The sequence below is a fragment of the Rattus norvegicus genome, chromosome 3 (genome assembly GCF_021556685.1).
Source record: "Rattus norvegicus strain SHRSP/BbbUtx chromosome 3, alternate assembly SHRSP_T2T, whole genome shotgun sequence".
NCBI classification, from domain to species: Eukaryota; Metazoa; Chordata; class Mammalia; order Rodentia; family Muridae; genus Rattus; species Rattus norvegicus.
Genome location: NC_141536.1, coordinates 154,965,588 through 154,978,667, shown reverse-complemented (window position 1 = coordinate 154,978,667; position 13,080 = coordinate 154,965,588). Strand labels below are relative to the sequence as shown.

General features: G+C 50.0%; 1 long non-coding RNA gene across 1 annotated transcript; it reads left to right on the top strand.

Moving 5' to 3' along the window:
• Positions 1 to 4,575: 4,575 nt before the first annotated feature.
• Positions 4,576 to 8,406, top strand: LOC147995816 (uncharacterized). Its single transcript, XR_015683969.1, has 3 exons — positions 4,576 to 4,926; positions 6,518 to 6,705; positions 7,211 to 8,406. It is a non-coding gene; the product is annotated as an uncharacterized LOC147995816 (long non-coding RNA).
• The last annotated feature ends 4,674 nt before the right edge of the window (positions 8,407 to 13,080 follow it).

Below are 13,080 nucleotides of genomic sequence, written 5' to 3'. Positions count from 1 at the left end.
TTTCTCAGTAAGCCCCGGGAGGACAAGGAGACAGAGAAGAGGGCGCCGTGGGATCCCAGACTCAGGACACAGAGTCCCCAACATGGAGGGGAATGTCTAGCTCTGAAGCAGAGATGGGAGCAGCCCTTCTCCCTTCCCGGGTGTAGCTAAGGAAGACAGAAAGCCATGCCCTACCTGAGTGGATGTGCTGAGAGGTGGGTCACGGGCAGGGAGAGAGAGAACTCAGGGTTGGGAGCAGACCAAAGCAATCAAGCAAAACATCCATGTTTGAGAGAAACAGGGAAGCTACAGAAGCAAGGCAGATGGTGTTTACCCTGCCTGGGCCGCTTGGGAGCACTCACTTCAGTTCTACCAAGGTGAAGAGTAGGTGGCAGAGTGAGCACTGCTGTTTGAGAAGTTAGTTGTCATGGTGTCACACAAGTCGGGTGACAGACTACAGCATCAGCAACAGGCTCATTGTTTCCTTCTACAGAGACACCCGAAGTCACAAGAACGAGGGATGCCTCAGATGTCAGGGGTAGGAATGGTGGGTGCTGAGTTCTGTAGTTTCTATTAGACTGATGTCTGCCCCTTGTTGTTTGGAACAGGTCATTTCTCCTGTCTTATGACCAAGCAATGGCATTTTATTTTCGTGTGTGTGTGTGTGTGTGTGTGTGTGTGTGTGTGTGTGGTGTATATGAATATTCATGTGTGCAATTGTGCGTGTGGTGTCTGTGAAGGTCTGAGGTCAACATAAAGCATCTTCCTCTGTCACTTGGAACCTTATGTTTTGAGGCAGGGTATCCTAATCACTCTTCTGTTGCTGTGAAGGGACACCGTGACCACAGCACCTCTTATATGGAAAGCATTTAACCAGGGCTGGCTTACAGGTTCAGAGGTTCAGTCCTTTATCATGGTAGGAAGCACGGCAGTGTGCAGGCAGAGACGATGCTGGAGAGGTAGCTAAGAGTTCTACATCTGGATCAGCAGGCGGCAGGAAGGAAGAGGTGACACTGGGCCTGGCTTGAGCATCTGAAACCTCAAAGCCCGCCCCCAGTGACACACTTCCTCCAACAAAGCCACACCCACTCCAACAAGCCACACCTCCAATAATGCCACTGTCTATGATCCTACGGGGGCCACTTTCGGTCAAACCACCACACAGACTTCACCAGTTCAGCTGGACTGGCTGGCCAGCAGGCTTCAGGGACTCTTGTGTCTCTTGTGTCCCTGACGCTGGGGTCACAGGTCTTCATCAACGCATCTAGCAGGGACTTTATCCTCTAAGCCATCTCCATAGTGCTGTGCTTTCGATTTCTTGCTGAACTTCTAGTTCCCCTGCTGGGACTGCCAACATTCGATTCCAGTGGCAATTGCTCCCCAGAGGCTTGTGAGAGCATGTGACACCTGTGGTGTTTGGTGACGGCTCCTTTTGGTGGCTGTTTCCAGTTCACATTACTGTTTCTTGCAAAGATGAACCATTTTTAATGGAGTCCTGCATGTGCTAGATGCCGTGCTAGGGAGTGGTGGGGTCTGGGTCTTATGGACTCTACTGTTGTTGGCCTTCCTTATTGTCATGCTATAGACAAGGGCGACAGTGTCTAGTCATTGTGAGGATAAAGTCCTGGCTTCTCTCTGGCCCCATTGAGTGCCAGGCGTCCTTGAGCGCTATGGAGCAGGGCTGGAAGCTCAACTTCTACTGAGTCTCTGTGTACAGCTCATGGCTGGAGAATCAGGCCTGTCTCCTTAGGACTCTATTCCCGGTCTCCGCTGAGCGCAGAGTCAGAATGGCTGTCTGTTCTGGGTCCTCATCTGACCTCCCTGCCATCTTCCTGGTGGCTTCTCAGATCTTGTTTGCCACAGGGTAGAGATGGGAGTCCAGGTTCCTCCGTTGGGCTTTGTTGAAGTGGGCAGGCAGAGTGTGGCCTTCTGTGCGCTGACCATAAGCAGGTGGTAATTTGGTAGCCTCAGGACTTGCTTGCCTCTGGGCTCCTACCTCGGATCTCACCAGCCTGCCTTCTTCTCTTCAGTTTCTGAATCTTGTTCTGCCCCTGACCACAAGGCCTTATTTTCAGGGGGGCTCAGCTTGTATGATTTACTTTACTTGTTGTTGCAAAGACCCTGGCATAGCGACTTAAGAAACAGGTTTAGTCGGGCAGTGGTGGTGCACACCTTTAATCCCAGCACTGGGAGGCAGAGGTGGGTGGGTCTCTGAATGTGAGGCCAGCCTGGTCTACAGACAGAGTTCCAGAACAGCCGGGAGTATACGGAGAAACCTTGAGTGGACCCCTGCCCTCCAAAAAGAAAGGTTTATTAGCATATGGTTGGTGGGTACCGTCTGTCATGGTGGGGGAGTCACGGTGGCAGAAGCCTGAGGCAGGTCACATCGCTTCTCCAGTGAGGAAGCAGAGGGAGATGAATGCTGATGCTTCCCTCCATGTCTCCTTCTCTTCAGTCAGGAGCCCCAGACCACAGGATGGTGCCTCCCACAGTTGAGGTGGTTCTTCCCATCTCAGATCAACTACTCCAGATAACCCCTGACAACCAGTATAATCCATTACTCTGTGTTTATAGCAGGGGTAGAGAACGTGTGTGTGTGTGTCTTTCTGGATACGGACATCAGGATGCCGTCTTTGTCCTTTTCCTTGACTGCTGAGGTCACCCAGGGAAGGCAGACCCACCCAAAGCTTCCTCCCTCACTTTGTGTTGTTGACTCCAGAGCCACTGGTGCCAACCCTCTGCCATGGCTTACCTCAGCACCTGCTCTTGGCCCCAGCCCTTCTGGCACGGCGGACTTGGTTTGTCTCTTCCTTTGTCCTATCAGAGCAGTTTTCCTTTTCCTGCCCGGATGCTGATTTACGCGAGAGGCAGAACATTCTCGCTACAGTTTGGTAGCTCCTGCCAAGTGCCTGTCAGAACGTCTGTACCTGTTTAGCTAGGACCCCCGGGAACGTCTGTTTACTCTCAGCCTGGCGCGATTTGCCTTGCCAATCTGATAAGCGAGTCTAATAGCCATTTTCACTTGTCTAATTAAAAAACACATTTTCATCTTTTCTCATGCTTATTGGTTGTTCGAGTTCCTTATTTGTGGGCTACCCGTTCATATCCTTTATCTAGTTTTCTATCAATTGGTAGGTCTTTTTTTTTTTCTTGTTGCCTTGCAACGCATTAAATCCCTCCTTTGTTAGGCTGGAACTGGGCAGTCCCACCCTTCTCTTCATGGGCGTTGTCCTCTGTCAGGCAGAGTTAGAGGTTTTGATGTTAGAAAGAAATCCACCCCCCACCCCAGAACCACGGGAAGGTGGCGTACCAGCCTGTGTGCTATGGGGAGGTCTCTGGTTTCCTCCGGTCTCGACCCTGTCAGCTGTCTCCATTCTTCTGCTTTCAAACGGGAATTCAGATGGGACACAGAGGTAAAGCAGTGAAAAAGCCCAATTAGAGCAGGCCGGGAAGTAAGAATGGCTGAGACGTTTCTAAAGAGCGCCTGGCGTCGACAGCAGTGCCCTGATCCTGATGGGGAACCCGGCTTACGTTCCTCCTCTTCCTTCTTTCCCCTGCTTGTGCCTCCCACAGGATGGGCACTTCCAGGACAGGGCGTGCTTTCGTGAAACTCCATTTAGCCCAGAATTCAGTCTGTTGAAGTAAGTACATCAGGTGCAAGAATATGTATAGGGACCAAGAACCCCTGAACCTGCACAGGTCAGTAGGGGGGAGGTGACACCCTTCAGTGTATGCTCTCTAGGGAGGGAGGAAAGTCCCCAAAGCTGGACCCAGCTGGAGTTGACCACTACCACCTCTGTTCTTTATATCTTGGTTTGGGGGTCTCTGAGCTGGCCCTTCTAGAGAGCTCACCACTACCTATAGCTCTTTATGCTCTGTTTTGGGGGTTCCATTGGTTAGTCTGTCCCATGCTAACCTCCTATCAAATCATGGGACCAAACAAGTCAGAGACGAGGATCCATGGGCAGGGGGATGTAGGGACGTTCACAGTGCCATTAGGGCACTCTCTGGGCTCTGCTCACCATTGTGAGGGTGTCGCTCAGTGGGGTGGCTGCGAGGTTCTCAGTGGCTCTATTTATGAGGCTAAGTGTAACTAACAAATCTTGTCAAAAAGTAGTGTGATTAGGAAACTGTATTTTTCCCCGCACGGAGAGTCTGAAGGTAGCTGGCTTGGGGAGGGATTTAGTAACCTAAAGGTCATACTCTGTGGGGTTTTCTTGCTTATAAAAAATAACCACCGTTGATGACCTTGGCACATCCCGGGAACACAGGGCACATGGTGGCAGCATGAAGGGAACAGAGGACACAAGGCATATCACAGGGCACATGGCGGCACGCAGGGAGCACAGGGCACCCGACAGCGTTTAGCCAGGCGTACCTCTCATCTTCCCAGAACTTGTCCTCACACCTCAGCAGATGCTCATCTGTTTCCTCTGACTGAAAGGAGCTCACTCCAAAGGACAGGAAACCAGAAACTGTCCCTCAGCTAAGGGACATCCAGCCACGTCTGCCCCAGGGCATCGCTCCTGCCCCTCATGTTTGCCTGCTTGAACCAACTCCCATGAGTGGATCTGCTCACCGGATCTGCTTCGAGGTCACATGGTTCAGTCTGCATCCTGTGAATGGGCAGGGGAAAGTGAGTGAGGGCTTGCCAGTGTGTATGTACCGGGAGGTGACACTGCGGTGTCCGAGTCCTCATTGCTGGTGTAGTGACAACTCATGGCAGTGTCTGAAGGGGAGCCTCTGCAGGGCATGGGTTGCCAACTTCTCACCTCCTCACCAGCGAGCCATGGAGAGACTCCGACCCTGTCGTGCCTGTGACTGCCCACTTGGAAATGGAAGCAAAGTTGCCACTGTCACTCTAGCCCAGCAGAGTGCCCAGCAGCTGAAGCAGGCGTTCAGAAAACCCCACTTCCCACCTCTGCCAGAGTAGAGGTCGCTGTGAAGGTCAGTGGTGACTCGTCCCCTTCATCCCGAGTCCTTGTCCATTCCTGCTGGGCTGACTGGAGGCCGTCTCCTCATGGCTTATGATCCCCCACGAACCCATTACCAGCGCCGGAGTCAGAGTTTCACAGGCTCGTGGCCTCTGTGTGCCAAAACAGATTCAGTTTGGAAGCAGGCCAGATGCTTACAGCTCCAAAATGGCTTGGCAAAGTGTCTGAGACACGGCTTGTGGTCGGTGCTGGGTGAAAACGCTCCCACATTTGTTAGTGATTAACTGGTCTGCAGATGGAGCTCAGTGCACCTCTGCGACCCACAGATAAACCAGCTCATTCCTGACAATCAAAGCAGTTGTAAGAATCCTCCAGCACAGGGTCCTCCCCCAGCACAGGGGTGCTCTAACTCATGGTCCCCCCAGCACAGGGGAGCTCTAGCTCATGGTCTCCCCAGCACAGGGGTGCTCCAGCTCATGGTCCCCCCAGCACAGGGATGCTCTAGCTCAGGGTTACTGGGAGGAGAATATCACCAGAGAAAGAAGGGAGCCTAGACTGTGAAAGCAGAGTGTGAGGCAGGCCCTGGGAAGGCCTGGGCAGGCCAATGGCTATGTGTTGTTTCTGGAGTCTGTGGCTTTCCTGGAACCCCCTTCTTGTGGGAAAGACACAAAGTGACAGGGAGGAGGGGTCTGGAAGTTGGGGGCCCTTGCAAACCTTACGCAGCAGCAGGTACGTGCTTAAGCTCAGGGCCAATAAATATGGATGAGAAGCAGCCATCAGGTTGAACTTCACTCTTTAGATGGAATGTCCCTGGGCTCTTGAGAGGCAAAGAACCCAGAGATTAAGGCCAGGGGGACAGCCACAGGCCACGGCCACCTAGCTTAGTGAATGTGACGGGTGGGGATCACAGGTAGTTACACATTTGAGTAACATTCAGGAAAGACATACCGTCAGGGAGTAAGGCTTCCTCTGGGCATCCTTTCTCACCGCAGGGAAAGGCGTGCATGGCAGAGTCCCTGGTGGCTCCTCGCTGTGGCTGCCGGAATCTCCCAGTGCTTGCTTAGATCCTAGAGCAGTGGTTTTCAATCTCTCCATTGTGACCCCTTTGGGGATCACATAAGAATCTGTGTATCAGATTCTTACGTTATGATTCATAACTGTAACAAAACTACACCGCAACATGAGGAAGTGTATCAAAGGGTCGCAGCATTAGGAAGGTTGAGAACCACTGGACTAGAGCCTCAGGAAACTGGCAGCCCTGTTGTAACAGGGGTGGGGCTAATGAAGGCCCACCCACCAGTGACTCACTTCCTCCAACTAGACCCCGTATCAGACGGATTCTAAAATCCTCCAAACAGAACCGCTGTCAGGACACTACGTGATCAGGCACAGGAACCCAAGGGACGGTTCACGCTAAGTGTGTGGAAATTGATCTGGATCCTTATGGCAGAGGAGAGATGGTGGGTAAGACACTCAGAGTAGCTCACACACCTCAGAAGTTGCCAGTGTAATCTCACTGAGCAGAAAGAAACCTTTTCATAACTTAAAAAAATAATGAATTTTGTGGGCGATAGTTTTTATTTTTTAAACCTATGATTGACCAGTGTGGCCCACGTGAAGAGGCAACAGACAGATTCACCATGGCACTGTTTACTTCATTGAGAAAGTGGAAGTCACTGGGACAGAAAAGACTCTACTGCTATACAGCTCCAACACTGGGCATCCACCTGTCTCCAGGAATGGCACCTCTTACTCGCCTTCTCTCTGAGCCCTGGATGGAACGGAAAAGCAAGTAAGGAGAGAACAGGCTGGGCCAGGCTGCAGGAACAAACGGTGGCATCCATAAGAAGAGGGCCCTCGCTATCCCTTCCCTTCCCCCATCGTCCCCATCTGGGACATGGATTGAGGGTGGCTTTCTTCCTGTTCCCACAGGAGCACAGGCAGGGCATTTGCGCACACAGCTCAGCGTTTACTCTTCTGCCCTGATGTGACACACACAGGAAGTAGGAGAGTGACAGTCCCCATCGTCACCCCTGACTGTGGAGTGGCTTCCACCAGACACTTCGACAGAGCACGGAGTGATGGAAGCCCCACATGTGTGTCTGGTCGTCCCAGGTCCCCTGTGTGCCCGTGTGCTGTGGCCGCTAAGAGGGCAGTGCAGGGCACAGCTGGAGAGGGGGCATCTGATTTCAGCCTGTGTCCTGGTCCGACCACAGCGCTGATTTAAGCGCACAGGCCTCCTTCCCAGGCAGCGTCCTCTGAGCTCACTGGTTCCCTCTGCTCTGTTTGTCTTCCAGGCTCTGCTTCATCCACCGTCCAATTACGCAAGACGTCCTGACCGAGCAGCAACCAGCACAGGACCTCCTCTCCACTGACACTTGGTGCTGCGGGTCTCATTCCTGACTGACAGGGCCAGCGACTTCTCTTGTCAAGCCTGGTCTTCTCCAAGATACAAATGACAAGATGGGCAACCGAAGGCTGCATGGCTGATGAACAGGCAAAGGGTGCGGATTAAAAACACAGCAGCTGGAACCCTGGGCTTAATTGCTGACTTCCAAGAAGAACATGGCAATTGGGAGGTGCTAAAAGGATGTTTTTAAAATGGTTGAGCATTTCTGTCTCTGACCACACGAGGTCTGTTGTTTGTGTTTACTCTGCTCTTTAGTTCTCCAAGGAGAGCTGTTGTGCCTAATATCACAACCAAACCCCCAGTGATTCACTCTACATGGTACAGTGCATCCAATGTGTAGGGATTGTCCTAGGTTCCAGTCCCGGCCACAGGCAATAATCAGGCAAAATGGGCCAGGAAGTGACAGATGCTGAGTGAGACAGTAAAGTTGAGAATGGCTGACTTGGGCCAAAGAGGCTTCTTCAGAAGAGAATGGTGTGAACCCTGAGAGAGGGGAAGGTCGGGGACTCTTGGGAAATGTTCTACACTGCAAACAGCAGTGCAAAGACCCTGAGCTAGGTCTGTTTGGCCATTGTTGGGAGTCAGAGCACAGTGGGGAGACAAGGGTAGAGAGAAGGACGGAGAGGTGGGAAGGCTAGACCCATAGAGAGAAAGACAGAGAGGTGGGAAGGCTAGATTCATAGAAAGAAGGATGGAGAGGTGGGAAGGCTAGACCCACAGAGAGAAAGATGGAGAGGTGGGAAGGCTAGACCCATAGAGAGAAGGATGGAGAGGTGGGAAGGCTAGACCTGCAGGTGCTCTGAGCTTTCTATGCGGGAAGCAGAAGGTACGACTATAATTAATTTACCTGTGAAAGGACCACTGATGTGTGTTGGTGAGAGACTAGGGAGAGGGGCTAGGGTAGAGGCTGACAAGGAGCCCAGGAGACAAGTAAAGACAGTGCCTGAACAGCGGCTGGGACCATTGTGGTGGAAGCAACATATAGGCATGTATGTATGTGTGTATGCACTTGTGTATATGTATATATGTCATATTTATATATGTATATATGGTTTACATATAAATCTCTTCATAGTATTTGTATTTATGTATTTCTCATGTGTGTATGCACCGCGGCACCCATGTAGGAGTCATGGAATAACTCAAAGGGGTTGCTTCTCCTCTGCTACCTTGAGAGTGCAGGGGTTAAAACTCAAGCAGCAGGCTTGCCCATAAGTGCCTTCACTGGCTGATCCACACTGCCAGCATCGTGTGTATTTTTAAGGTAGCATCAACCCCCTTTCCAACCAGGCACTGCACATGAACCGTCAGACAACTCAGTTCTCACCAAAGTGCTTAGGTCGCTGGTCTGAGTAACTCGACCTTGATCTGCGAGAGCCTGGTAGTCATTTACATGAATTACACAGGGTTTGTCATGGTTGTTGGAATGAGACTTCTGCTTGTACCTCAAGTTAGCCTTTAACTCCCAATCCTTCTTCAACCTCTTGAAAGTTGGGGTGTCAGGCAGAGATGTATACAGAATTTTAAAGAATGAGTTTTACGTTTTAGGAGGTCAGGACAGAGATCATCTTCAGCTCTGTCTTAAAGGGCTGGGCATGGATAGGGCTCAGGCTAAAGGCATTTCTCCATTTAATCCTGCCTACCTGAGTTTGGATCCCCAGAACCCATGTAGGCACTAGACATGGTGGCATTCACTGGTATTCCCAGCATTCCTGTGGTTAGATGAGAAGAAGAGACAAAAGAATGTCCCAGGAGCTTGAGGTGTACACAGTGTAAGCAGTAAACAAGAGATACTGTCTAAACAGGGCATAAGGCAGAGACCAGGATCAAGGCTGTTCCCTGGTCCCTACTCATTCACTATGGCATGAATGTATCCTCACACACGACCATGTAAACACAAACACAACACACACACAGACACACATACAGACACATACACATATACACACACATACACACACACAGACACCCACACATACACACACATATACACACACATACCCACACATACATACACATATACACACATACACATACACACACATATACACACACAGACGTATACACATACACACACATACGCACACAGACATACACACACATATACACACACATATACACACACATACATACACACCATACCACACACACACAGACACACACACATACACACATACATACACATACACCAACATATACACACACAGATGCACACACACAACACACACACATACACACACATACACACACATACACACATACATACACATACACACACAGACACACACATATACACACACATACATACACACCACATCATACACACAGACACACATACAGACACACACATACATAAACATACACACACATACACATGCACACATTCAACACACACATATACACACACAGATGTATACACACACACAGACACCCACACATACACACACATACATACATATATATACACATACACACATAAACATAAACACACAACACACACACATACATACACACACATACACACACAGACACTCACAGATATCCACACACACATACACATAAAACATGAATAAAATATATTTTCAAAAGCAATCCGTTATGCCACATGGATGCACTGTCCCTGGGGTTCTGAATTGTCACCATTCATTGAAACAGCGTAATAAAGAATATGAAATCTCCCTAAATATTACCAGAACCCTTTGCATTATTTCCTTTTAAAGCCACGGTGCAGGAAAACTGGCTGCAACGGTTTTTGAAAAGCACGCAAACAGGCCAGGAATTGCCTTGCCTAATGGGCCTCGCCTTGAATTACATGTGAGACAGATGCGTCTCGTCAGAATGCCGCTCAGCAGAGAGAATTGTGGCGTCTGGTTGAGCCATAAAGGTGCAGACCGTGAGCGCAAACACGTGTTTGGAGGACATTAGCTGTTAGCCACGAGCCTTTCTCTGGCCGATGATCTCGCTGTGGAGGCCAAAATTACTCTGGGAAGGGAACCGGGACCATTAGCTGTCAGCTGGCCAGGAACGCCATAGTTGATCAAGCCGCTGCGGTGATGTGTCAGGGGCTGTCTCCACTTTGGAGGGGCTGTGGAGGCGGCCCGGGTGTTCTGGTCTAGAGGTTGTGTGCTATATACTAAGGGCACGTGAGCAGCCCAATGACCTGTATTTGCAAAACGAGCTTCCTCTCCGCTCCAAGACTGTCAGCGTAAAAATCATCTGATACCTCAAAGGCAATGAACGGTGGCTTATATTGGAGCCAGACCTGAGTAGCCACGGCTTGGGGACACAGATTTAGAGTACCCCAAATTCCAAGCTCTCGTAAATGCAATTGCATGAAGCTCTTATAACATTACAACAAAGGAAGTCAAAGATCAGGAGGGATTTTAAATGTACCCGCAGAAACATCAGGTAGGTGATTTACAACGAAGTATGGCTATCACTTCAACAGGCCTCAGACGATGGCTAGTGACATTCTTAGCTTTTAAGTAGGTGGAAGTTAGGGGTCTGCCCATACGTTTCAAAATAATTTACCTAATTGTCACAAGGGTGTTAGATCGCACACGGAGGTAGACAGTAAACCGCTATTTAGGGCCTAAGATAGTCCGAGGTAACTGTTTCTTGATCTGCAACATTCTAACCTCACCACAATCACTAAGTTCTCACCAGTCAATCAGCCTTGCAGAACGGCCAGTGTAGCTTTGGCTTGTTTCTGGGGACTTCAGTTCCAAAGAGGACACTGAATCTCCAGCTACATGGCCCTGGTGGAGGGTTGGTCACTTGCCATGCTCCAGATATTTTATCCAGAGTGCCTGAGGCATGGCAGAATGCACATGGAAGTGCCAATCAAATTTTTCACCCCGTGACAAAGTCTGAGAGGAGCGGCTTAGCAGGCGGAAGGGCCTTTCTGGGCCAGTTTCAGTCTGTGGTCAGTTAGCACCACAGTTATGGGTCTGAAGTGGTGGAGGCTGCAGACGTGAGACACGCCCTCTCAACCACGACTACCTCAGTGACCTGTTTCTTCAATCAGCCCTGCCTTCCAGGGTCTACCACGGCACGACAGTCTATCGAGTCCAGCAACATCAATAAATCCCTCCACTGATGGGATCAGAGCCCTCATGATCCAATTGCTTGCCCAAAGCCCCATCTCTGAGCACTGTACTGGGGGCCAAGATGGCAATGTTGGAACCTTTAGAGGATATTTCGTGTTCAAACTGCAGTACTGTCATTTCCCCTCAAGGGTGACCAGTGGGGACCACTTAGTGTATGGGATCTTTTTTTAAAAAAAAAAAATTATTTATTATATATAAGTACACTATAACTGTCTTCAGACCCACCAGAAGAGGGCATCAGATCTCTTTACAGATGGTTGTGAGCCACCATGTGGTTGCTGGAAATTGAACTCAGGACCTCTGAAAGAGCAGTCGGGGCTCTTAACCACTAAGCCATCTCTCCAGCCCATGTATGGGATCTTTTAAACATACATGGTTTTGATGAGAACATATTTTTTTCTTTTGGCATGTGCACGGGGGTGTTGTACATGTGTGTGTATGCGTTTTCTCATGAGCATGGGCACATGTGTGTTCATGTCCGTATGCACATGTGTGCATATGTATGTTGGTTGATATTGGGTATCCTCTACAACTCCCAATTATAGACAGGGCTGCTCACTGAGTTGCGAGGTCTCTGGTTCGGCTAGTCTAGCCTGCCAGCCTGCTCTAGGAATCTCCTCTCTCAGGCCCATAAGTGTTTGACTATCAGGCGGCTGCCACGTTTACTCAGTTTTTAAGTAGGTTTTAGGACCTGAATTCTAGTCTTCACACTTTTGTGGCCAGTCCCTGTCCACAGAGCCGTCCCCCACGCCCAGTAACATTCATTGATAGATAAAACTTTCACTTACGCTAAGGGGGAAAATTCAAAACTTGGGCGGTTATCCTGCGTTGTTAGGACCACGAGGAAATGTACGTTCCAGACAATTGCCGCCGGAAGCCAAATTGTGCTACACCAACAGGGGCCATCCCTGTGAAGTACGAGCGCTCTTGGTCTCCGTGCCAGCACTCTGGCTCCTGTGTCCTCCTCCTGTGGGTTCCCACGTCTAGATACTGACGACCAAGATCATACATCACAGCTTTGTTGGTGGGAACCATAGACAGAGACAATATGAACATCCCTCTGTGGGAGGCTGATTAAAAATAAAACTCAAACTAAACAAAGACAGTGGGATACGAGCGTCCTGTGGGAGCCTGAAACGGGGAAAGCGCAGATAGGGGGGGGCGGTTTCATTATTTTTTGCGCATAGGCGAAGTGCCACGTGACATCAAGATGCGAAGCCGCTCATTGCGTTTTTGCTGCATGTAGTGCCATGTACAGCCAGTCGCAAAGCGACGCTCCCTGTTGTGTATGTATTCGCAGAACAAAGTAGGGCGGGGGATACACTGGAAAACTATCAGAGTGACCTACAGGGGGCAGCAGAGTTCTGGGGTCGGAGTAGCCTATTCTCTCTAATAAAGTTGTATCTGTTTTTAATGTGTGTGCTTGCACACCTGAATTTGGGTGCCCACAGATAACTGAAAGGACCCTTGGACCCCTGGAGCTGGAGTTACAGTGTGTTGTGAGCCTCCTGATGTGGACGCTGGGAACTGAACTTTAGTCCTCTGCAAGAGCGGTGAGCGCTCTTGACTGCTGAGCCCTCTCTCCAGCGCCAAATGTAACATTTCATAGCATTGTCTCTGTGGTTTGGTTTGGTTTTGTTTCCAGCCG